Source organism: Pristiophorus japonicus, unplaced genomic scaffold (genome assembly GCF_044704955.1).
Source record: "Pristiophorus japonicus isolate sPriJap1 unplaced genomic scaffold, sPriJap1.hap1 HAP1_SCAFFOLD_216, whole genome shotgun sequence".
NCBI lineage: Eukaryota > Metazoa > Chordata > Chondrichthyes > Pristiophoridae > Pristiophorus > Pristiophorus japonicus.
The window spans coordinates 709,426-735,287 of record NW_027251865.1 but is presented as its reverse complement, the minus strand read 5'-3'; the positions used below and the strand labels follow the sequence as shown (position 1 = coordinate 735,287).

Sequence of the window (25,862 nt, the reverse complement as noted above, 5' to 3'; positions counted from 1 at the left end):
GTTATTCCAAATAATTCCCAACCCTTGGGATTCTGTGTGGATTTGTTTCATTATAAAGATTTGATTTTCAACGTGACGAAAAACCGAATAAAAATTATGAAAAACACTGGAATAGCCCGTACGGGGATCGAACCCGTGACCTTGCCGTTATTAGCACCACGCTCTAACCAACTGAGCTAACCGGCCACAAATTGTGTTAACGTTGCGTGAAAGCTCAGTCTGCGGGGATTGTGTTTCCAACTCACACTGGGTGACAGATTTACTGCATAAACATTGAACACATCACATCGCTTAAACATTGTTCACTGTTCATCTACAACACTGCGCAGAGTGTAAATAGAACGTAACAGAAAAAGAGCGCTAAATCTAAAAGCAATTCACGTTAAAAATTATTATCACGCAACCGCTGAACAGCCCACTGTCCCGATATAAAATCAGCCATTACCCTTAGAATGAAGGGAACGCGAAATAACCAGAAATTGCTGAAACACGGGATTGAACCAGGAACCATCTGGATCTTCAGTCAAACGCCTTCCCAACTCAACTATTTCGGCGTGACAGTGAACGAAGCAAAGTTTTCTCACACCTTTTTGAAAGAAAACCTGACCCCGGAATGAATTGCCCCACCCACTCAGTCCTCATTTCGGGGCAATGGGACCCAAACACATCTCAGAGCTCAGGTTGTGTTAATGTAAAGTATAATGATACCGAAAATCTTAATGCTCATGTTCCGTTATCACTGCCCACGATGCAGGCAGTGGTCTTGTACACGTTGCTAAGTTCAAAATGTGTATTTTTTCGCACTGGCAATGAATTAACTGATATCTGTGCTGTGATCAACTAGGTTTCTTAGGGTGATGTCGTGCAAGAACGTAATGGAAGCCTAATTATATTGGTGATTGTTCTCACACTGCAGTTAAATGTTGGCAAACTTACAGTGTAAATCAGCAATTCTAGTTCCACATGTTGATTTAATGTTCTGCTGAAGTGTTCATAAAGAAACAAAGCTTGCACAACAGGCTCGATCTCACCGTATCACACAGTGAAATATACTGGAGAGTTTATAACTGTTTGAGAACATAAAATGTCAATAAAATACCCCGTTCTTTTCTCGACACTGATGGGCTCTGAAAGGGAGACCGGCCAAAGTCCCACTTAGCCGCACTGACCCCGAGGCAAGGTGAAATTCTAACAGTTTCAGTCCATAGCAGTGCTATGCTGAAGAGAGATAAGTGTCGCGAATAAAGGAGAGATTTAACAATACTGATGTTGAATATCGGTTAGATCAATCACTCCATGAATTCACTGCTGGGAAATTCAGAGCTTGTAAATTGCGTGTGAACGCTAAACATAGACACACAGTGAGCCAATGTGCAATATAGGAGGGGCCCAGGCCAAATGAATGCTCGGGATAAGTTATCAGTGGCCATGGCCCAGGCATTCACTGATTCCAGTCTTGCACACGTTGCTAAGTTTAAAATGCTGTATATTTCCACACTGGCAATGCATTGACAGATGGTAAGCTAGAGTGACGTGCCGCAAAAATGTACACGGAAGGATAAAGTTAGCCATGATTGGCAACATTTACGGTGTCAATCAGCATTTGTTGAGCGAGATCTCCTCATTTACTGCTGACTTTAAAAATGAAGGCACAGAAGTGTATGCTGTATCACTGCAACGAATGATGCGCTGCTGATGGTTGGGGCAGCAAGAGTGCAATGAGCTGTAAATTTGTTCAGGAACAGCCTTGCAGTTCAAACGGCCGAAAATACATTGTACCCTGACCGGGAATCGAACCCGTGCTGCAGCGGTGAAAGCCAAGGAAGTTGCTGCACATTTGCTTGGCAACAAGCAGGCCAACACAGTCTGTCCTGCTTACTCCTTCCAAATTCTCACCACTTTCGCGCCAGGAAAAACTGTTCGTAGCAAATGGCATTTTTTGTGGAGAGCACCAAAGATATGTCCGCGCATCCACAGCATCACGTGCGGGTAGGCATGCACTGAAATCTATTTCATTCTGTCCTTTTCTCGGGATTTTTCAAACTCGGTGCCGGGTGAACATTTCATTTGGTGTTTTTGTCCTGAACTGCAGTCTTTTGCCCATCTCCAGGCGACAGAACCGTTCTCTCTGTCTGTTTCTACTTTGGAGCATTTACAGGAACAGGCCTCCGGTTCATCGTTTATCAGCAAACCAAGAAACACAAATAAACAGAAAGATGTGCCTTTCAACCCCGTCGGCAAATGACTGTCATTCCAAATAATTCCCAACCCTTGGGATTCTGTGTGGATTTGTTTCATTATAAAGATTTGATTTTCAACGTGACGAAAAACCGAATAAAAATTATGAAAAACACTGGAATGGCCCGTACGGGGATCGAACCCGCGACCTTGGCGTTATTAGTACCACGCTCTAACCAACTGAGCTAACCGGCCACAAATTGTGATAACGTTGCGTGAAAGCTCAGTGTGCGGGGATTGTGTTTCCAACTCACACTGGGTGACAGATTTACTGCATAAACATTGAACACATCACATCGCTTAAACATTGTTCACTGTTCATCTACAACACTGCGCAGAGTGTAAATAGAACGTAACAGAAAAAGAGCGCTAAATCAAAAAACAATTCACGTTGAAAATTATTATCACGCAACCGCTGAACAGCCCACTGTCCCGATATAAAATCAGCCATTACCCTTAGAATGAAGGGAACGCGAAATAACCAGAAATTGCTGAAACACGGGATTGAACCAGGAACCATCTGGATCTTCAGTCAAACGCCTTCCCAACTCAACTATTTCGGCGTGACAGTGAACGAAGCAAAGTTTTCTCACACCTTTTTGAAAGAAAACCTGACCCCGGAATGATTTGCCCCACCCACTCAGTCCTCATTTCGGGGCAATGGGTTCCAAACACATCTCAGAGCTCAGGTTGTGTTAATGTAAAGTATAATGATACCGAAAATCTTAATGCTCATGTTCCGTTATCACTGCCCACGATGCAGGCAGTGGTCTTGTACACGTTGCTAAGTTCAAAATGTGTATTTTTTCGCACTGGCAATGAATTAACTGATATCTGTGCTGTGATCAACTAGGTTTCTTAGGGTGATGTCGTGCAAGAACGTAATGGAAGCCTAATTATATTGGTGATTGTTCTCACACTGCAGTTAAATGTTGGCAAACTTACAGTGTAAATCAGCAATTCTTGTTCCACATGTTGATTTAATGTTCTGCTGAAGTCTTCATAAAGAAACAAAGCTTGCACAACAGGCTCGATCTCACCGTATCACACAGTGAAACATACTGGAGAGTTTATAACTGTTTGAGAACATAAAATGTCAGTAAAATACCCCGTTCTTTTCTCGACACTGATGGGCTGTGAAAGGGAGACCGGCCGAAGTCCCACTTAGCCGCACTGACCCCGAGGCAAGGTGAAATTCTAACAGTTTCAGTCCATAGCAGTGCTATGATGAAGAGAGATAAGTGTCGCGAATAAACGAGAGATTTAACAATACTGATGTTGAATGTCGGTTAGATCAATCACTCCATGAATTCACTGCTGGGAAATTCAGAGCTTGTAAATTGCGTGTGAACGCTAAACATAGACACACAGTGAGCCAATGTGCAATATAGGAGGGGCCCAGGCCAAATGAATGCTCGGGATAAGTTATCAGTGGCCATGGCCCAGGCATTCACTGATTCCAGTCTTGCACACGTTGCTAAGTTTAAAATGCTGTATATTTCCACACTGGCAATGCATTGACAGATGGTAAGCTAGAGTGACGTGCCGCAAAAATGTACACGGAAGGATAAAGTTAGCCATGATTGGCAACATTTACGGTGTCAATCAGCACTTGTTGAGCGAGATCTCCTCATTTACTGCTGACTTTAAAAATGAAGGCACAGAAGTGTATGCTGTATTACTGCAACGAATGATGCGCTGCTGATGGTTGGGGCAGCAAGAGTGCAATGAGCTGTAAATTTGTTCAGGAACAGCCTTGCAGTTCAAACGGCCGAAAATACATTGTACCCTGACCGGGAATCGAACCCAGGCCGCAGCGGTGAAAGCGCCGATTCCTAACCACTAGACCACCAGGGAAGCTGCTGCACATTTGCTTGGCAACAAGCAGGCCAACACAGTCTGTCCTGCTTGCTCCTTCCAAATTCTCACCACATTCGCGCCAGGAAAAACTGTTCGTAGCAAATGGCATTTCTTGTGGAGAGCACCAAAGATATGTCCGCGCATCCACAGCATCACGTGCGGGTAGGCATGCACTGAAATCTATTTCATTCTGTCCTTTTCTCGGGATTTTTCACACTCGGTGCCGGGTGAACATTTCATTTGGTGTTTTTTTCCTGAACTGCAGTCTTTTGCCCATCTCCAGGCGACAGAAGCGTTCTGTCTGTCTGTTTCTACTTTTGAGCATTTACAGGAACAGGCCTCCGGTTCATCGTTTATCAGCAAACCAAGAAACACAAATAAACAGAAAGATGTGCCTTTCAACCCCGTCGGCAAATGACTGTTATTCCAAATAATTCCCAACCCTTGGGATTCTGTGTGGATTTGTTTCATTATAAAGATTTGATTTTCAACGTGACTAAAAACCGAATAAAAATTATGAAAAACACTGGAATAGCCCGTACGGGAGTCGAACCCGTGACCTTGGCGTTATTAGCACCACGCTCTAAACAACTGAGCTAACCGGCCACAAATTGTGTTAACGTTGCGTGAAAGCTCAGTCTGCGGGGATTGTGTTTCCAACTCACACTGGGTGACAGATTTACTGCATAAACATTGAACACATCACATCGCTTAAACATTGTTCACTGTTCATCTACAACACTGCGCAGAGTGTAAATAGAACGTAACAGAAAAAGAGCGCTAAATCTAAAAGCAATTCACGTTAAAAATTATTATCACGCAACCGCTGAACAGCCCACTGTCCCGATATAAAATCAGCCATTACCCTTAGAATGAAGGGAACGCGAAATAACCAGAAATTGCTGAAACACGGGATTGAACCAGGAACCATCTGGATCTTCAGTCAAACGCCTTCCCAACTCAACTATTTCGGCGTGACAGTGAACGAAGCAAAGTTTTCTCACACCTTTTTGAAAGAAAACCTGACCCCGGAATGAATTGCCCCACCCACTCAGTCCTCATTTCGGGGCAATGGGTCCCAAACACATCTCAGAGCTCAGGTTGTGTTAATGTAAAGTATAATGATACCGAAAATCTTAATGCTCATGTTCCGTTATCACTGCCCACGATGCAGGCAGTGGTCTTGTACACGTTGCTAAGTTCAAAATGTGTATTTTTTCGCACTGGCAATGAATTAACTGATATCTGTGCTGTGATCAACTAGGTTTCTTAGGGTGATGTCGTGCAAGAACGTAATGGAAGCCTAATTATATTGGTGATTGTTCTCACACTGCAGTTAAATGTTGGCAAACTTACAGTGTAAATCAGCAATTCTAGTTCCACATGTTGATTTAATGTTCTGCTGAAGTGTTCATAAAGAAACAAAGCTTGCACAACAGGCTCGATCTCACCGTATCACACAGTGAAATATACTGGAGAGTTTATAACTGTTTGAGAACATAAAATGTCAGTAAAATACCCCGTTCTTTTCTCGACACTGATGGGCTCTGAAAGGGAGACCGGCCGAAGTCCCACTTAGCCGCACTGACCCCGAGGCAAGGTGAAATTCTAACAGGTTCAGTCCATAGCAGTGCTATGCTGAAGAGAGATAAGTGTCGCGAATAAAGGAGAGATTTAACAATACTGATGTTGAATGTCGGTTAGATCAATCACTCCATGAATTCACTGCTGGGAAATTCAGAGCTTGTAAATTGCCTGTGAACGCTAAACATAGACACACAGTGAGCCAATGTGCAATATAGGAGGGGCCCAGGCCAAATGAATGCTCGGGATAAGTTATCAGTGGCCATGGCCCAGGCATTCACTGATTCCAGTCTTGCACACGTTGCTAAGTTTAAAATGCTGAATACTTCCACACTGGCAATGCATTGACAGATGGTAAGCTAGAGTGATGTGCCGCAAAAATGTACACGGGAGGATAAAGTTAGCCATGATTGGCAACATTTACGGTGTCAATCAGCATTTGTTGAGTGAGAACTCCTCATTTACTGCTGACTTTAAAACGGAAGGCACAGAAGTGGATGCTGTATCACTGCAACGAATGATGCGCTGCTGATGGTTGTGGGAGCAAGAGTGCAATGAGCTGTAAATTTGTTCAGGAACAGCCTTGCAGTACAAACGGCCGAAAATACATTGTACCCTGACCGGGAATCGAACCCGGGCCGAAGCAGTGAAAGCCAAGGAAGTTGCTGCACATTTGCTTGGCAACAAGCAGGCCAACACAGTCTGTCCTGCTTGCTCCTTCCAAATTCTCACCACATTCGCGCCAGGAAAAACTGTTCGTAGCAAATGGCATTTTTTGTGGAGAGCACCAAAGATATGTCCGCGCATCCACAGCATCACGTGCGGGTAGGCATGCACTGAAATCTATTTCATTCTGTCCTTTTCTCGGGATTTTTCACACTCGGTGCCGGGTGAACATTTCATTTGGTGTTTTTGTCCTGAACTGCAGTCTTTTGCCCATCTCCAGGCGACAGAAGCGTTCTGTCTGTCTGTTTCTACTTTGGAGCATTTACAGGAACAGGCCTCCGGTTCATCGTTTATCAGCAAACCAAGAAACACAAATAAACAGAAAGATGTGCCTTTCAACCCCGTCGGCAAATGACTGTTATTCCAAATAATTCCCAACCCTTGGGATTCTGTGTGGATTTGTTTCATTATAAAGATTTGATTTTCAACGTGACGAAAAACCGAATAAAAATTATGAAAAACACTGGAATAGCCCGTACGGGGATCGAACCCGTGACCTTGGCGTTATTAGCACCACGCTCTAACCAACTGAGCTAACCGGCCACAAATTGTGTTAACGTTGCGTGAAAGCTGAGTCTGCGGGGATTGTGTTTCCAACTCACACTGGGTGACAGATTTACTGCATAAACATTGAACACATCACATCGCTTAAACATTGTTCACTGTTCATCTACAACACTGCGCAGAGTGTAAATAGAACGTAACAGAAAAAGAGCGCTAAATCTAAAAGCAATTCACGTTAAAAATTATTATCACGCAACCGCTGAACAGCCCACTGTCCCGATATAAAATCAGCCATTACCCTTAGAATGAAGGGAACGCGAAATAACCAGAAATTGCTGAAACACGGGATTGAACCAGGAACCATCTGGATCTTCAGTCAAACGCCTTCCCAACTCAACTATTTCGGCGTGACAGTGAACGAAGCAAAGTTTTCTCACACCTTTTTGAAAGAAAACCTGACCCCGGAATGAATTGCCCCACCCACTCAGTCCTCATTTCGGGGCAATGGGTCCCAAACACATCTCAGAGCTCAGGTTGTGTTAATGTAAAGTATAATGATACCGAAAATCTTAATGCTCATGTTCCGTTATCACTGCCCACGATGCAGGCAGTGGTCTTGTACACGTTGCTAAGTTCAAAATGTGTATTTTTTCGCACTGGCAATGAATTAACTGATATCTGTGCTGTGATCAACTAGGTTTCTTAGGGTGATGTCGTGCAAGAACGTAATGGAAGCCTAATTATATTGGTGATTGTTCTCACACTGCAGTTAAATGTTGGCAAACTTACAGTGTAAATCAGCAATTCTAGTTCCACATGTTGATTTAATGTTCTGCTGAAGTGTTCATAAAGAAACAAAGCTTGCACAACAGGCTCGATCTCACCGTATCACACAGTGAAATATACTGGAGAGTTTATAACTGTTTGAGAACATAAAATGTCAGTAAAATACCCCGTTCTTTTCTCGACACTGATGGGCTCTGAAAGGGAGACCGGCCGAAGTCCCACTTAGCCGCACTGACCCCGAGGCAAGGTGAAATTCTAACAGGTTCAGTCCATAGCAGTGCTATGCTGAAGAGAGATAAGTGTCGCGAATAAAGGAGAGATTTAACAATACTGATGTTGAATGTCGGTTAGATCAATCACTCCATGAATTCACTGCTGGGAAATTCAGAGCTTGTAAATTGCCTGTGAACGCTAAACATAGACACACAGTGAGCCAATGTGCAATATAGGAGGGGCCCAGGCCAAATGAATGCTCGGGATAAGTTATCAGTGGCCATGGCCCAGGCATTCACTGATTCCAGTCTTGCACACGTTGCTAAGTTTAAAATGCTGAATACTTCCACACTGGCAATGCATTGACAGATGGTAAGCTAGAGTGATGTGCCGCAAAAATGTACACGGAAGGATAAAGTTAGCCATGATTGGCAACATTTACGGTGTCAATCAGCATTTGTTGAGTGAGATCTCCTCATTTACTGCTGACTTTAAAACGGAAGGCACAGAAGTGGATGCTGTATCACTGCAACGAATGATGCGCTGCTGATGGTTGTGGGAGCAAGAGTGCAATGAGCTGTAAATTTGTTCAGGAACAGCCTTGCAGTACAAACGGCCGAAAATACATTGTACCCTGACCGGGAATCGAACCCGGGCCGAAGCGGTGAAAGCCAAAGAAGTGGCTGCACATTTGCTTGGCAACAAGCAGGCCAACACAGTCTGTCCTGCTTGCTCCTTCCAAATTCTCACCACATTCGCGCCAGGAAAAACTGTTCGTAGCAAATGGCATTTCTTGTGGAGAGCACCAAAGATATGTCCGCGCATCCACAGCATCACGTGCGGGTAGGCATGCACTGAAATCTATTTCATTCTGTCCTTTTCTCGGGATTTTTCACACTCGGTGCCGGGTGAACATTTCATTTGGTGTTTTTTTCCTGAACTGCAGTCTTTTGCCCATCTCCAGGCGACAGAAGCGTTCTGTCTGTCTGTTTCTACTTTTGAGCATTTACAGGAACAGGCCTCCGGTTCATCGTTTATCAGCAAACCAAGAAACACAAATAAACAGAAAGATGTGCCTTTCAACCCCGTCGGCAAATGACTGTTATTCCAAATAATTCCCAACCCTTGGGATTCTGTGTGGATTTGTTTCATTATAAAGATTTGATTTTCAACGTGACTAAAAACCGAATAAAAATTATGAAAAACACTGGAATAGCCCGTACGGGAGTCGAACCCGTGACCTTGGCGTTATTAGCACCACGCTCTAAACAACTGAGCTAACCGGCCACAAATTGTGTTAACGTTGCGTGAAAGCTCAGTCTGCGGGGATTGTGTTTCCAACTCACACTGGGTGACAGATTTACTGCATAAACATTGAACACATCACATCGCTTAAACATTGTTCACTGTTCATCTACAACACTGCGCAGAGTGTAAATAGAACGTAACAGAAAAAGAGCGCTAAATCTAAAAGCAATTCACGTTAAAAATTATTATCACGCAACCGCTGAACAGCCCACTGTCCCGATATAAAATCAGCCATTACCCTTAGAATGAAGGGAACGCGAAATAACCAGAAATTGCTGAAACACGGGATTGAACCAGGAACCATCTGGATCTTCAGTCAAACGCCTTCCCAACTCAACTATTTCGGCGTGACAGTGAACGAAGCAAAGTTTTCTCACACCTTTTTGAAAGAAAACCTGACCCCGGAATGAATTGCCCCACCCACTCAGTCCTCATTTCGGGGCAATGGGTCCCAAACACATCTCAGAGCTCAGGTTGTGTTAATGTAAAGTATAATGATACCGAAAATCTTAATGCTCATGTTCCGTTATCACTGCCCACGATGCAGGCAGTGGTCTTGTACACGTTGCTAAGTTCAAAATGTGTATTTTTTCGCACTGGCAATGAATTAACTGATATCTGTGCTGTGATCAACTAGGTTTCTTAGGGTGATGTCGTGCAAGAACGTAATGGAAGCCTAATTATATTGGTGATTGTTCTCACACTGCAGTTAAATGTTGGCAAACTTACAGTGTAAATCAGCAATTCTAGTTCCACATGTTGATTTAATGTTCTGCTGAAGTGTTCATAAAGAAACAAAGCTTGCACAACAGGCTCGATCTCACCGTATCACACAGTGAAATATACTGGAGAGTTTATAACTGTTTGAGAACATAAAATGTCAGTAAAATACCCCGTTCTTTTCTCGACACTGATGGGCTCTGAAAGGGAGACCGGCCGAAGTCCCACTTAGCCGCACTGACCCCGAGGCAAGGTGAAATTCTAACAGGTTCAGTCCATAGCAGTGCTATGCTGAAGAGAGATAAGTGTCGCGAATAAAGGAGAGATTTAACAATACTGATGTTGAATGTCGGTTAGATCAATCACTCCATGAATTCACTGCTGGGAAATTCAGAGCTTGTAAATTGCCTGTGAACGCTAAACATAGACACACAGTGAGCCAATGTGCAATATAGGAGGGGCCCAGGCCAAATGAATGCTCGGGATAAGTTATCAGTGGCCATGGCCCAGGCATTCACTGATTCCAGTCTTGCACACGTTGCTAAGTTTAAAATGCTGAATACTTCCACACTGGCAATGCATTGACAGATGGTAAGCTAGAGTGATGTGCCGCAAAAATGTACACGGGAGGATAAAGTTAGCCATGATTGGCAACATTTACGGTGTCAATCAGCATTTGTTGAGTGAGAACTCCTCATTTACTGCTGACTTTAAAACGGAAGGCACAGAAGTGGATGCTGTATCACTGCAACGAATGATGCGCTGCTGATGGTTGTGGGAGCAAGAGTGCAATGAGCTGTAAATTTGTTCAGGAACAGCCTTGCAGTACAAACGGCCGAAAATACATTGTACCCTGACCGGGAATCGAACCCGGGCCGAAGCAGTGAAAGCCAAGGAAGTTGCTGCACATTTGCTTGGCAACAAGCAGGCCAACACAGTCTGTCCTGCTTGCTCCTTCCAAATTCTCACCACATTCGCGCCAGGAAAAACTGTTCGTAGCAAATGGCATTTTTTGTGGAGAGCACCAAAGATATGTCCGCGCATCCACAGCATCACGTGCGGGTAGGCATGCACTGAAATCTATTTCATTCTGTCCTTTTCTCGGGATTTTTCACACTCGGTGCCGGGTGAACATTTCATTTGGTGTTTTTGTCCTGAACTGCAGTCTTTTGCCCATCTCCAGGCGACAGAAGCGTTCTGTCTGTCTGTTTCTACTTTGGAGCATTTACAGGAACAGGCCTCCGGTTCATCTTTTATCAGCAAACCAAGAAACACAAATAAACAGAAAGATGTGCCTTTCAACCCCGTCGGCAAATGACTGTTATTCCAAATAATTCCCAACCCTTGGGATTCTGTGTGGATTTGTTTCATTATAAAGATTTGATTTTCAACGTGACGAAAAACCGAATAAAAATTATGAAAAACACTGGAATAGCCCGTACGGGGATCGAACCCGTGACCTTGCCGTTATTAGCACCACGCTCTAACCAACTGAGCTAACCGGCCACAAATTGTGTTAACGTTGCGTGAAAGCTCAGTCTGCGGGGATTGTGTTTCCAACTCACACTGGGTGACAGATTTACTGCATAAACATTGAACACATCACATCGCTTAAACATTGTTCACTGTTCATCTACAACACTGCGCAGAGTGTAAATAGAACGTAACAGAAAAAGAGCGCTAAATCTAAAAGCAATTCACGTTAAAAATTATTATCACGCAACCGCTGAACAGCCCACTGTCCCGATATAAAATCAGCCATTACCCTTAGAATGAAGGGAACGCGAAATAACCAGAAATTGCTGAAACACGGGATTGAACCAGGAACCATCTGGATCTTCAGTCAAACGCCTTCCCAACTCAACTATTTCGGCGTGACAGTGAACGAAGCAAAGTTTTCTCACACCTTTTTGAAAGAAAACCTGACCCCGGAATGAATTGCCCCACCCACTCAGTCCTCATTTCGGGGCAATGGGTCCCAAACACATCTCAGAGCTCAGGTTGTGTTAATGTAAAGTATAATGATACCGAAAATCTTAATGCTCATGTTCCGTTATCACTGCCCACGATGCAGGCAGTGGTCTTGTACACGTTGCTAAGTTCAAAATGTGTATTTTTTCGCACTGGCAATGAATTAACTGATATCTGTGCTGTGATCAACTAGGTTTCTTAGGGTGATGTCGTGCAAGAACGTAATGGAAGCCTAATTATATTGGTGATTGTTCTCACACTGCAGTTAAATGTTGGCAAACTTACAGTGTAAATCAGCAATTCTAGTTCCACATGTTGATTTAATGTTCTGCTGAAGTGTTCATGAAGAAACAAAGCTTGCACAACAGGCTCGATCTCACCGTATCACACAGTGAAATATACTGGAGAGTTTATAACTGTTTGAGAACATAAAATGTCAGTAAAATACCCCGTTCTTTTCTCGACACTGATGGGCTCTGAAAGGGAGACCGGCCGAAGTCCCACTTAGCCGCACTGACCCCGAGGCAAGGTGAAATTCTAACAGGTTCAGTCCATAGCAGTGCTATGCTGAAGAGAGATAAGTGTCGCGAATAAAGGAGAGATTTAACAATACTGATGTTGAATGTCGGTTAGATCAATCACTCCATGAATTCACTGCTGGGAAATTCAGAGCTTGTAAATTGCCTGTGAACGCTAAACATAGACACACAGTGAGCCAATGTGCAATATAGGAGGGGCCCAGGCCAAATGAATGCTCGGGATAAGTTATCAGTGGCCATGGCCCAGGCATTCACTGATTCCAGTCTTGCACACGTTGCTAAGTTTAAAATGCTGAATACTTCCACACTGGCAATGCATTGACAGATGGTAAGCTAGAGTGATGTGCCGCAAAAATGTACACGGAAGGATAAAGTTAGCCATGATTGGCAACATTTACGGTGTCAATCAGCATTTGTTGAGTGAGATCTCCTCATTTACTGCTGACTTTAAAACGGAAGGCACAGAAGTGGATGCTGTATCACTGCAACGAATGATGCGCTGCTGATGGTTGTGGGAGCAAGAGTGCAATGAGCTGTAAATTTGTTCAGGAACAGCCTTGCAGTACAAACGGCCGAAAATACATTGTACCCTGACCGGGAATCGAACCCGGGCCGAAGCGGTGAAAGCCAAAGAAGTGGCTGCACATTTGCTTGGCAACAAGCAGGCCAACACAGTCTGTCCTGCTTGCTCCTTCCAAATTCTCACCACATTCGCGCCAGGAAAAACTGTTCGTAGCAAATGGCATTTTTTGTGGAGAGCACCAAAGATATGTCCGCGCATCCACAGCATCACGTGCGGGTAGGCATGCACTGAAATCTATTTCATTCTGTCCTTTTCTCGGGATTTTTCACACTCGGTGCCGGGTGAACATTTCATTTGGTGTTTTTGTCCTGAACTGCAGTCTTTTGCCCATCTCCAGGCGACAGAAGCGTTCTGTCTGTCTGTTTCTACTTTGGAGCATTTACAGGAACAGGCCTCCGGTTCATCGTTTATCAGCAAACCAAGAAACACAAATAAACAGAAAGATGTGCCTTTCAACCCCGTCGGCAAATGACTGTTATTCCAAATAATTCCCAACCCTTGGGATTCTGTGTGGATTTGTTTCATTATAAAGATTTGATTTTCAACGTGACGAAATACCGAATAAAAATTATGAAAAACACTGGAATAGCCCGTACGGGGATCGAACCCGTGACCTTGCCGTTATTAGCACCACGCTCTAACCAACTGAGCTAACCGGCCACAAATTGTGTTAACGTTGCGTGAAAGCTCAGTCTGCGGGGATTGTGTTTCCAACTCACACTGGGTGACAGATTTACTGCATAAACATTGAACACATCACATCGCTTAAACATTGTTCACTGTTCATCTACAACACTGCGCAGAGTGTAAATAGAACGTAACAGAAAAAGAGCGCTAAATCTAAAAGCAATTCACGTTAAAAATTATTATCACGCAACCGCTGAACAGCCCACTGTCCCGATATAAAATCAGCCATTACCCTTAGAATGAAGGGAACGCGAAATAACCAGAAATTGCTGAAACACGGGATTGAACCAGGAACCATCTGGATCTTCAGTCAAACGCCTTCCCAACTCAACTATTTCGGCGTGACAGTGAACGAAGCAAAGTTTTCTCACACCTTTTTGAAAGAAAACCTGACCCCGGAATGAATTGCCCCACCCACTCAGTCCTCATTTCGGGGCAATGGGTCCCAAACACATCTCAGAGCTCAGGTTGTGTTAATGTAAAGTATAATGATACCGAAAATCTTAATGCTCATGTTCCGTTATCACTGCCCACGATGCAGGCAGTGGTCTTGTACACGTTGCTAAGTTCAAAATGTGTATTTTTTCGCACTGGCAATGAATTAACTGATATCTGTGCTGTGATCAACTAGGTTTCTTAGGGTGATGTCGTGCAAGAACGTAATGGAAGCCTAATTATATTGGTGATTGTTCTCACACTGCAGTTAAATGTTGGCAAACTTACAGTGTAAATCAGCAATTCTAGTTCCACATGTTGATTTAATGTTCTGCTGAAGTGTTCATAAAGAAACAAAGCTTGCACAACAGGCTCGATCTCACCGTATCACACAGTGAAATATACTGGAGAGTTTATAACTGTTTGAGAACATAAAATGTCAGTAAAATACCCCGTTCTTTTCTCGACACTGATGGGCTCTGAAAGGGAGACCGGCCGAAGTCCCACTTAGCCGCACTGACCCCGAGGCAAGGTGAAATTCTAACAGGTTCAGTCCATAGCAGTGCTATGCTGAAGAGAGATAAGTGTCGCGAATAAAGGAGAGATTTAACAATACTGATGTTGAATGTCGGTTAGATCAATCACTCCATGAATTCACTGCTGGGAAATTCAGAGCTTGTAAATTGCCTGTGAACGCTAAACATAGACACACAGTGAGCCAATGTGCAATATAGGAGGGGCCCAGGCCAAATGAATGCTCGGGATAAGTTATCAGTGGCCATGGCCCAGGCATTCACTGATTCCAGTCTTGCACACGTTGCTAAGTTTAAAATGCTGAATACTTCCACACTGGCAATGCATTGACAGATGGTAAGCTAGAGTGATGTGCCGCAAAAATGTACACGGAAGGATAAAGTTAGCCATGATTGGCAACATTTACGGTGTCAATCAGCATTTGTTGAGTGAGATCTCCTCATTTACTGCTGACTTTAAAACGGAAGGCACAGAAGTGGATGCTGTATCACTGCAACGAATGATGCGCTGCTGATGGTTGTGGGAGCAAGAGTGCAATGAGCTGTAAATTTGTTCAGGAACAGCCTTGCAGTACAAACGGCCGAAAATACATTGTACCCTGACCGGGAATCGAACCCGGGCCGAAGCGGTGAAAGCCAAGGAAGTTGCTGCACATTTGCTTGGCAACAAGCAGGCCAACACAGTCTGTCCTGCTTGCTCCTTCCAAATTCTCACCACATTCGCGCCAGGAAAAACTGTTCGTAGCAAATGGCATTTTTTGTGGAGAGCACCAAAGATATGTCCGCGCATCCACAGCATCACGTGCGGGTAGGCATGCACTGAAATCTATTTCATTCTGTCCTTTTCTCGGGATTTTTCACACTCGGTGCCGGGTGAACATTTCATTTGGTGTTTTTGTCCTGAACTGCAGTCTTTTGCCCATCTCCAGGCGACAGAAGCGTTCTGTCTGTCTGTTTCTACTTTGGAGCATTTACAGGAACAGGCCTCCGGTTCATCGTTTATCAGCAAACCAAGAAACACAAATAAACAGAAAGATGTGCCTTTCAACCCCGTCGGCAAATGACTGTTATTCCAAATAATTCCCAACCCTTGGGATTCTGTGTGGATTTGTTTCATTATAAAGATTTGATTTTCAACGTGACGAAAAACCGAATAAAAATTATGAAAAACACTGGAATAGCCCGTACGGGGATCGAACCCGTGACCTTGCCGTTATTAGCACCACGCTCTAACCAACTGAGCTAACCGGCCACAAATTGTGTTAACGTTGCGTGAAAGCTCAGTCTGCGGGGATTGTGTTTCCAACTCACACTGGGTGACAGATTTACTGCATAAACATTGAACACATCACATCGCTTAAACATTGTTCACTGTTCATCTACAACACTGCGCAGAGTGTAAATAGAACGTAACAGAAAAAGAGCGCTAAATCTAAAAGCAATTCACGTTAAAAATTATTATCACGCAACCGCTGAACAGCCCACTGTCCCGATATAAAATCAGCCATTACCCTTAGAATGAAGGGAACGCGAAATAACCAGAAATTGCTGAAACACGGGATTGAACCAGGAACCATCTGGATCTTCAGTCAAACGCCTTCCCAACTCAACTATTTCGGCGTGACAGTGAACGAAGCAAAGTTTTCTCACACCTTTTTGAAAGAAAACCTGACCCCGGAATGAATTGCCCCACCCACTCAGTCCTCATTTCGGGGCAATGGGTCCCAAACACATCTCAGAGCTCAGGTTGTGTTAATGTAAAGTATAATGATACCGAAAATCTTAATGCTCATGTTCCGTTATCACTGCCCACGATGCAGGCAGTGGTCTTGTACACGTTGCTAAGTTCAAAATGTGTATTTTTTCGCACTGGCAATGAATTAACTGATATCTGTGCTGTGATCAACTAGGTTTCTTAGGGTGATGTCGTGCAAGAACGTAATGGAAGCCTAATTATATTGGTGATTGTTCTCACACTGCAGTTAAATGTTGGCAAACTTACAGTGTAAATCAGCAATTCTAGTTCCACATGTTGATTTAATGTTCTGCTGAAGTGTTCATAAAGAAACAAAGCTTGCACAACAGGCTCGATCTCACCGTATCACACGTGAAATATACTGGAGAGTTTATAACTGTTTGAGAACATAAAATGTCAGTAAAATACCCCGTTCTTTTCTCGACACTGATGGGCTCTGAAAGGGAGACCGGCCGAAGTCCCACTTAGCCGCACTGACCCCGAGGCAAGGTGAAATTCTAACAAGTTCAGTCCATAGCAGTGCTATGCTGAAGAGAGATAAGTGTCGCGAATAAAGGAGAGATTTAACAATACTGATGTTGAATGTCGGTTAGATCAATCACTCCATGAATTCACTGCTGGGAAATTCAGAGCTTGTAAATTGCCTGTGAACGCTAAACATAGACACACAGTGAGCCAATGTGCAATATAGGAGGGGCCCAGGCCAAATGAATGCTCGGGATAAGTTATCAGTGGCCATGGCCCAGGCATTCACTGATTCCAGTCTTGCACACGTTGCTAAGTTTAAAATGCTGAATACTTCCACACTGGCAATGCATTGACAGATGGTAAGCTAGAGTGATGTGCCGCAAAAATGTACACGGAAGGATAAAGTTAGCCATGATTGGCAACATTTACGGTGTCAATCAGCATTTGTTGAGTGAGATCTCCTCATTTACTGCTGACTTTCAAACGGAAGGCACAGAAGTGGATGCTGTATCACTGCAACGAATGATGCGCTGCTGATGGTTGGGGCAGCAAGAGTGCAATGAGCTGTAAATTTGTTCAGGAACAGCCTTGCAGTACAAACGGCCGAAAATACATTGTACCCTGACCGGGAATCGAACCCGGGCCGAAGCGGTGAAAGCCAAAGAAGTGGCTGCACATTTGCTTGGCAACAAGCAGGCCAACACAGTCTGTCCTGCTTGCTCCTTCCAAATTCTCACCACATTCGCGCCAGGAAAAACTGTTCGTAGCAAATGGCATTTTTTGTGGAGAGCACCAAAGATATGTCCGCGCATCCACAGCATCACGTGCGGGTAGGCATGCACTGAAATCTATTTCATTCTGTCCTTTTCTCGGGATTTTTCAAACTCGGTGCCGGGTGAACATTTCATTTGGTGTTTTTGTCCTGAACTGCAGTCTTTTGCCCATCTCCAGGCGACAGAAGCGTTCTGTCTGTCTGTTTCTACTTTGGAGCATTTACAGGAACAGGCCTCCGGTTCATCGTTTATCAGCAAACCAAGAAACACAAATAAACAGAAAGATGTGCCTTTCAACCCCGTCGGCAAATGACTGTTATTCCAAATAATTCCCAACCCTTGGGATTCTGTGTGGATTTGTTTCATTATAAAGATTTGATTTTCAACGTGACGAAAAACCGAATAAAAATTATGAAAAACACTGGAATAGCCCGTACGGGGATCGAACCCGTGACCTTGCCGTTATTAGCACCACGCTCTAACCAACTGAGCTAACCGGCCACAAATTGTGTTAACGTTGCGTGAAAGCTGAGTCTGCGGGGATTGTGTTTCCAACTCACACTGGGTGACAGATTTACTGCATAAACATTGAACACATCACATCGCTTAAACATTGTTCACTGTTCATCTACAACACTGCGCAGAGTGTAAATAGAACGTAACAGAAAAAGAGCGCTAAATCTAAAAGCAATTCACGTTAAAAATTATTATCACGCAACCGCTGAACAGCCCACTGTCCCGATATAAAATCAGCCATTACCCTTAGAATGAAGGGAACGCGAAATAACCAGAAATTGCTGAAACACGGGATTGAACCAGGAACCATCTGGATCTTCAGTCAAACGCCTTCCCAACTCAACTATTTCGGCGTGACAGTGAACGAAGCAAAGTTTTCTCACACCTTTTTGAAAGAAAACCTGACCCCGGAATGAATTGCCCCACCCACTCAGTCCTCATTTCGGGGCAATGGGTCCCAAACACATCTCAGAGCTCAGGTTGTGTTAATGTAAAGTATAATGATACCGAAAATCTTAATGCTCATGTTCCGTTATCACTGCCCACGATGCAGGCAGTGGTCTTGTACACGTTGCTAAGTTCAAAATGTGTATTTTTTCGCACTGGCAATGAATTAACTGATATCTGTGCTGTGATCAACTAGGTTTCTTAGGGTGATGTCGTGCAAGAACGTAATGGAAGCCTAATTATATTGGTGATTGTTCTCACACTGCAGTTAAATGTTGGCAAACTTACAGTGTAAATCAGCAATTCTAGTTCCACATGTTGATTTAATGTTCTGCTGAAGTGTTCATAAAGAAACAAAGCTTGCACAACAGGCTCGATCTCACCGTATCACACAGTGAAATATACTGGAGAGTTTATAACTGTTTGAGAACATAAAATGTCAGTAAAATACCCCGTTCTTTTCTCGACACTGATGGGCTCTGAAAGGGAGACCGGCCGAAGTCCCACTTAGCCGCACTGACCCCGAGGCAAGGTGAAATTCTAACAGGTTCAGTCCATAGCAGTGCTATGCTGAAGAGAGATAAGTGTCGCGAATAAAGGAGAGATTTAACAATACTGATGTTGAATGTCGGTTAGATCAATCACTCCATGAATTCACTGCTGGGAAATTCAGAGCTTGTAAATTGCCTGTGAACGCTAAACATAGACACACAGTGAGCCAATGTGCAATATAGGAGGGGCCCAGGCCAAATGAATGCTCGGGATAAGTTATCAGTGGCCATGGCCCAGGCATTCACTGATTCCAGTCTTGCACACGTTGCTAAGTTTAAAATGCTGAATACTTCCACACTGGCAATGCATTGACAGATGGTAAGCTAGAGTGATGTGCCGCAAAAATGTACACGGAAGGATAAAGTTAGCCATGATTGGCAACATTTACGGTGTCAATCAGCATTTGTTGAGTGAGATCTCCTCATTTACTGCTGACTTTAAAACGGAAGGCACAGAAGTGGATGCTGTATCACTGCAACGAATGATGCGCTGCTGATGGTTGTGGGAGCAAGAGTGCAATGAGCTGTAAATTTGTTCAGGAACAGCCTTGCAGTACAAACGGCCGAAAATACATTGTACCCTGACCGGGAATCGAACCCGGGCCGAAGCGGTGAAAGCCAAAGAAGTGGCTGCACATTTGCTTGGCAACAAGCAGGCCAACACAGTCTGTCCTGCTTGCTCCTTCCAAATTCTCACCACATTCGCGCCAGGAAAAACTGTTCGTAGCAAATGGCATTTTTTGTGGAGAGCACCAAAGATATGTCCGCGCATCCACAGCATCACGTGCGGGTAGGCATGCACTGAAATCTATTTCATTCTGTCCTTTTCTCGGGATTTTTCACACTCGGTGCCGGGTGAACATTTCATTTGGTGTTTTTGTCCTGAACTGCAGTCTTTTGCCCATCTCCAGGCGACAGAAGCGTTCTGTCTGTCTGTTTCTACTTTGGAGCATTTACAGGAACAGGCCTCCGGTTCATCGTTTATCAGCAAACCAAGAAACACAAATAAACAGAAAGATGTGCCTTTCAACCCCGTCGGCAAATGACTGTTATTCCAAATAATTCCCAACCCTTGGGATTCTGTGTGGATTTGTTTCATTATAAAGATTTGATTTTCAACGTGACGAAAAACCGAATAAAAATTATGAAAAACACTGGAATAGCCCGTACGGGGATCGAACCCGTGACCTTGCCGTTATTAGCACCACGCTCTAACCAACTGAGCTAACCGGCCACAAATTGTGTTAACGTTGCGTGAAAGCTGAGTCTGCGGGGATTGTGTTTCCAACTCACACTGGGTGACAGATTTACTGCATAAACATTGAACACATCACATCGCTTAAACATTGTTCACTGTTCATCTACAACACTGCGCAGAGTGTAAATAGAACGTAACAGAAAAAGAGCGCTAAATCTAAAAGCAATTCACGTTAAAAATTATTATCACGCAACCGCTGAACAGCCCACTGTCCCGATATAAAATCAGCCATTACCCTTAGAATGAAGGGAACGCGAAATAACCAGAAATTGCTGAAACACGGGATTGAACCAGGAACCATCTGGATCTTCAGTCAAACGCCTTCCCAACTCAACTATTTCGGCGTGACAGTGAACGAAGCAAAGTTTTCTCACACCTTTTTGAAAGAAAACCTGACCCCGGAATGAATTGCCCCACCCACTCAGTCCTCATTTCGGGGCAATGGGTCCCAAACACATCTCAGAGCTCAGGTTGTGTTAATGTAAAGTATAATGATACCGAAAATCTTAATGCTCATGTTCCGTTATCACTGCCCACGATGCAGGCAGTGGTCTTGTACACGTTGCTAAGTTCAAAATGTGTATTTTTTCGCACTGGCAATGAATTAACTGATATCTGTGCTGTGATCAACTAGGTTTCTTAGGGTGATGTCGTGCAAGAACGTAATGGAAGCCTAATTATATTGGTGATTGTTCTCACACTGCAGTTAAATGTTGGCAAACTTACAGTGTAAATCAGCAATTCTAGTTCCACATGTTGATTTAATGTTCTGCTGAAGTGTTCATAAAGAAACAAAGCTTGCACAACAGGCTCGATCTCACCGTATCACACAGTGAAATATACTGGAGAGTTTATAACTGTTTGAGAACATAAAATGTCAGTAAAATACCCCGTTCTTTTCTCGACACTGATGGGCTCTGAAAGGGAGACCGGCCGAAGTCCCACTTAGCCGCACTGACCCCGAGGCAAGGTGAAATTCTAACAGGTTCAGTCCATAGCAGTGCTATGCTGAAGAGAGATAAGTGTCGCGAATAAAGGAGAGATTTAACAATACTGATGTTGAATGTCGGTTAGATCAATCACTCCATGAATTCACTGCTGGGAAATTCAGAGCTTGTAAATTGCCTGTGAACGCTAAACATAGACACACAGTGAGCCAATGTGCAATATAGGAGGGGCCCAGGCCAAATGAATGCTCGGGATAAGTTATCAGTGGCCATGGCCCAGGCATTCACTGATTCCAGTCTTGCACACGTTGCTAAGTTTAAAATGCTGAATACTTCCACACTGGCAATGCATTGACAGATGGTAAGCTAGAGTGATGTGCCGCAAAAATGTACACGGAAGGATAAAGTTAGCCATGATTGGCAACATTTACGGTGTCAATCAGCATTTGTTGAGTGAGATCTCCTCATTTACTGCTGACTTTAAAACGGAAGGCACAGAAGTGGATGCTGTATCACTGCAACGAATGATGCGCTGCTGATGGTTGTGGGAGCAAGAGTGCAATGAGCTGTAAATTTGTTCAGGAACAGCCTTGCAGTACAAACGGCCGAAAATACATTGTACCCTGACCGGGAATCGAACCCGGGCCGAAGCGGTGAAAGCCAAAGAAGTGGCTGCACATTTGCTTGGCAACAAGCAGGCCAACACAGTCTGTCCTGCTTGCTCCTTCCAAATTCTCACCACATTCGCGCCAGGAAAAACTGTTCGTAGCAAATGGCATTTTTTGTGGAGAGCACCAAAGATATGTCCGCGCATCCACAGCATCACGTGCGGGTAGGCATGCACTGAAATCTATTTCATTCTGTCCTTTTCTCGGGATTTTTCACACTCGGTGCCGGGTGAACATTTCATTTGGTGTTTTTGTCCTGAACTGCAGTCTTTTGCCCATCTCCAGGCGACAGAAGCGTTCTGTCTGTCTGTTTCTACTTTGGAGCATTTACAGGAACAGGCCTCCGGTTCATCGTTTATCAGCAAACCAAGAAACACAAATAAACAGAAAGATGTGCCTTTCAACCCCGTCGGCAAATGACTGTTATTCCAAATAATTCCCAACCCTTGGGATTCTGTGTGGATTTGTTTCATTATAAAGATTTGATTTTCAACGTGACGAAAAACCGAATAAAAATTATGAAAAACACTGGAATAGCCCGTACGGGGATCGAACCCGTGACCTTGCCGTTATTAGCACCACGCTCTAACCAACTGAGCTAACCGGCCACAAATTGTGTTAACGTTGCGTGAAAGCTGAGTCTGCGGGGATTGTGTTTCCAACTCACACTGGGTGACAGATTTACTGCATAAACATTGAACACATCACATCGCTTAAACATTGTTCACTGTTCATCTACAACACTGCGCAGAGTGTAAATAGAACGTAACAGAAAAAGAGCGCTAAATCTAAAAGCAATTCACGTTAAAAATTATTATCACGCAACCGCTGAACAGCCCACTGTCCCGATATAAAATCAGCCATTACCCTTAGAATGAAGGGAACGCGAAATAACCAGAAATTGCTGAAACACGGGATTGAACCAGGAACCATCTGGATCTTCAGTCAAACGCCTTCCCAACTCAACTATTTCGGCGTGACAGTGAACGAAGCAAAGTTTTCTCACACCTTTTTGAAAGAAAACCTGACCCCGGAATGAATTGCCCCACCCACTCAGTCCTCATTTCGGGGCAATGGGTCCCAAACACATCTCAGAGCTCAGGTTGTGTTAATGTAAAGTATAATGATACCGAAAATCTTAATGCTCATGTTCCGTTATCACTGCCCACGATGCAGGCAGTGGTCTTGTACACGTTGCTAAGTTCAAAATGTGTATTTTTTCGCACTGGCAATGAATTAACTGATATCTGTGCTGTGATCAACTAGGTTTCTTAGGGTGATGTCGTGCAAGAACGTAATGGAAGCCTAATTATATTGGTGATTGTTCTCACACTGCAGTTAAATGTTGGCAAACTTACAGTGTAAATCAGCAATTCTAGTTCCACATGTTGATTTAATGTTCTGCTGAAGTGTTCATAAAGAAACAAAGCTTGCACAACAGGCTCGATCTCACCGTATCACACAGTGAAATATACTGGAGAGTTTATAACTGTTTGAGAACATAAAATGTCAGTAAAATACCCCGTTCTTTTCTCGACACTGATGGGCTCTGAAAGGGAGACCGGCCGAAGTCCCACTTAGCCGCACTGACCCCGAGGCAAGGTGAAATTCTAACAGGTTCAGTCCATAGCAGTGCTATGCTGAAGAGAGATAAGTGTCGCGAATAAAGGAGAGATTTAACAATACTGATGTTGAATGTCGGTTAGATCAATCACTCCATGAATTCACTGCTGGGAAATTCAGAGCTTGTAAATTGCCTGTGAACGCTAAACATAGACACACAGTGAGCCAATGTGCAATATAGGAGGGGCCCAGGCCAAATGAATGCTCGGGATAAGTTATCAGTGGCCATGGCCCAGGCATTCACTGATTCCAGTCTTGCACACGTTGCTAAGTTTAAAATGCTGAATACTTCCACACTGGCAATGCATTGACAGATGGTAAGCTAGAGTGATGTGCCGCAAAAATGTACACGGAAGGATAAAGTTAGCCATGATTGGCAACATTTACGGTGTCAATCAGCATTTGTTGAGTGAGATCTCCTCATTTACTGCTGACTTTAAAACGGAAGGCACAGAAGTGGATGCTGTATCACTGCAACGAATGATGCGCTGCTGATGGTTGTGGGAGCAAGAGTGCAATGAGCTGTAAATTTGTTCAGGAACAGCCTTGCAGTACAAACGGCCGAAAATACATTGTACCCTGACCGGGAATCGAACCCGGGCCGAAGCGGTGAAAGCCAAGGAAGTTGCTGCACATTTGCTTGGCAACAAGCAGGCCAACACAGTCTGTCCTGCTTGCTCCTTCCAAATTCTCACCACATTCGCGCCAGGAAAAACTGTTCGTAGCAAATGGCATTTTTTGTGGAGAGCACCAAAGATATGTCCGCGCATCCACAGCATCACGTGCGGGTAGGCATGCACTGAAATCTATTTCATTCTGTCCTTTTCTCGGGATTTTTCACACTCGGTGCCGGGTGAACATTTCATTTGGTGTTTTTGTCCTGAACTGCAGTCTTTTGCCCATCTCCAGGCGACAGAAGCGTTCTGTCTGTCTGTTTCTACTTTGGAGCATTTACAGGAACAGGCCTCCGGTTCATCGTTTATCAGCAAACCAAGAAACACAAATAAACAGAAAGATGTGCCTTTCAACCCCGTCGGCAAATGACTGTTATTCCAAATAATTCCCAACCCTTGGGATTCTGTGTGGATTTGTTTCATTATAAAGATTTGATTTTCAACGTGACGAAAAACCGAATAAAAATTATGAAAAACACTGGAATAGCCCGTACGGGGATCGAACCCGTGACCTTGCCGTTATTAGCACCACGCTCTAACCAACTGAGCTAACCGGCCACAAATTGTGTTAACGTTGCGTGAAAGCTCAGTCTGCGGGGATTGTGTTTCCAACTCACACTGGGTGACAGATTTACTGCATAAACATTGAACACATCACATCGCTTAAACATTGTTCACTGTTCATCTACAACACTGCGCAGAGTGTAAATAGAACGTAACAGAAAAAGAGCGCTAAATCTAAAAGCAATTCACGTTAAAAATTATTATCACGCAACCGCTGAACAGCCCACTGTCCCGATATAAAATCAGCCATTACCCTTAGAATGAAGGGAACGCGAAATAACCAGAAATTGCTGAAACACGGGATTGAACCAGGAACCATCTGGATCTTCAGTCAAACGCCTTCCCAACTCAACTATTTCGGCGTGACAGTGAACGAAGCAAAGTTTTCTCACACCTTTTTGAAAGAAAACCTGACCCCGGAATGAATTGCCCCACCCACTCAGTCCTCATTTCGGGGCAATGGGTCCCAAACACATCTCAGAGCTCAGGTTGTGTTAATGTAAAGTATAATGATACCGAAAATCTTAATGCTCATGTTCCGTTATCACTGCCCACGATGCAGGCAGTGGTCTTGTACACGTTGCTAAGTTCAAAATGTGTATTTTTTCGCACTGGCAATGAATTAACTGATATCTGTGCTGTGATCAACTAGGTTTCTTAGGGTGATGTCGTGCAAGAACGTAATGGAAGCCTAATTATATTGGTGATTGTTCTCACACTGCAGTTAAATGTTGGCAAACTTACAGTGTAAATCAGCAATTCTAGTTCCACATGTTGATTTAATGTTCTGCTGAAGTGTTCATAAAGAAACAAAGCTTGCACAACAGGCTCGATCTCACCGTATCACACGTGAAATATACTGGAGAGTTTATAACTGTTTGAGAACATAAAATGTCAGTAAAATACCCCGTTCTTTTCTCGACACTGATG

At 43.9% G+C, this 25,862-nt stretch overlaps 12 non-coding genes across 12 annotated transcripts; all 12 read right to left on the bottom strand.

Annotated features, from left to right (window-relative positions):
- Window positions 1-112: 112 nt before the first annotated feature.
- Window positions 113-186, bottom strand: trnai-aau (transfer RNA isoleucine (anticodon AAU)). The gene has a single exon. It is a non-coding gene; the product is annotated as a tRNA-Ile (tRNA).
- A 2,173-nt stretch (window positions 187-2,359) lies between these two features.
- On the bottom strand, window positions 2,360-2,433 carry trnai-aau (transfer RNA isoleucine (anticodon AAU)). The gene has a single exon. It is a non-coding gene; the product is annotated as a tRNA-Ile (tRNA).
- Window positions 2,434-4,630: 2,197 nt separating this feature from the next.
- trnai-aau (transfer RNA isoleucine (anticodon AAU)) lies at window positions 4,631-4,704 on the bottom strand. Its single transcript has one exon. It is a non-coding gene; the product is annotated as a tRNA-Ile (tRNA).
- Window positions 4,705-6,877: 2,173 nt separating this feature from the next.
- trnai-aau (transfer RNA isoleucine (anticodon AAU)) lies at window positions 6,878-6,951 on the bottom strand. The gene has a single exon. It is a non-coding gene; the product is annotated as a tRNA-Ile (tRNA).
- Window positions 6,952-9,124: 2,173 nt separating this feature from the next.
- trnai-aau (transfer RNA isoleucine (anticodon AAU)) lies at window positions 9,125-9,198 on the bottom strand. The gene has a single exon. It is a non-coding gene; the product is annotated as a tRNA-Ile (tRNA).
- A 2,173-nt stretch (window positions 9,199-11,371) lies between these two features.
- Window positions 11,372-11,445, bottom strand: trnai-aau (transfer RNA isoleucine (anticodon AAU)). Its single transcript has one exon. It is a non-coding gene; the product is annotated as a tRNA-Ile (tRNA).
- Window positions 11,446-13,618: 2,173 nt separating this feature from the next.
- trnai-aau (transfer RNA isoleucine (anticodon AAU)) lies at window positions 13,619-13,692 on the bottom strand. Its single transcript has one exon. It is a non-coding gene; the product is annotated as a tRNA-Ile (tRNA).
- A 2,173-nt stretch (window positions 13,693-15,865) lies between these two features.
- On the bottom strand, window positions 15,866-15,939 carry trnai-aau (transfer RNA isoleucine (anticodon AAU)). Its single transcript has one exon. It is a non-coding gene; the product is annotated as a tRNA-Ile (tRNA).
- Window positions 15,940-18,111: 2,172 nt separating this feature from the next.
- Window positions 18,112-18,185, bottom strand: trnai-aau (transfer RNA isoleucine (anticodon AAU)). The gene has a single exon. It is a non-coding gene; the product is annotated as a tRNA-Ile (tRNA).
- A 2,173-nt stretch (window positions 18,186-20,358) lies between these two features.
- Window positions 20,359-20,432, bottom strand: trnai-aau (transfer RNA isoleucine (anticodon AAU)). The gene has a single exon. It is a non-coding gene; the product is annotated as a tRNA-Ile (tRNA).
- Window positions 20,433-22,605: 2,173 nt separating this feature from the next.
- Window positions 22,606-22,679, bottom strand: trnai-aau (transfer RNA isoleucine (anticodon AAU)). Its single transcript has one exon. It is a non-coding gene; the product is annotated as a tRNA-Ile (tRNA).
- A 2,173-nt stretch (window positions 22,680-24,852) lies between these two features.
- trnai-aau (transfer RNA isoleucine (anticodon AAU)) lies at window positions 24,853-24,926 on the bottom strand. Its single transcript has one exon. It is a non-coding gene; the product is annotated as a tRNA-Ile (tRNA).
- Window positions 24,927-25,862: the final 936 nt, after the last annotated feature.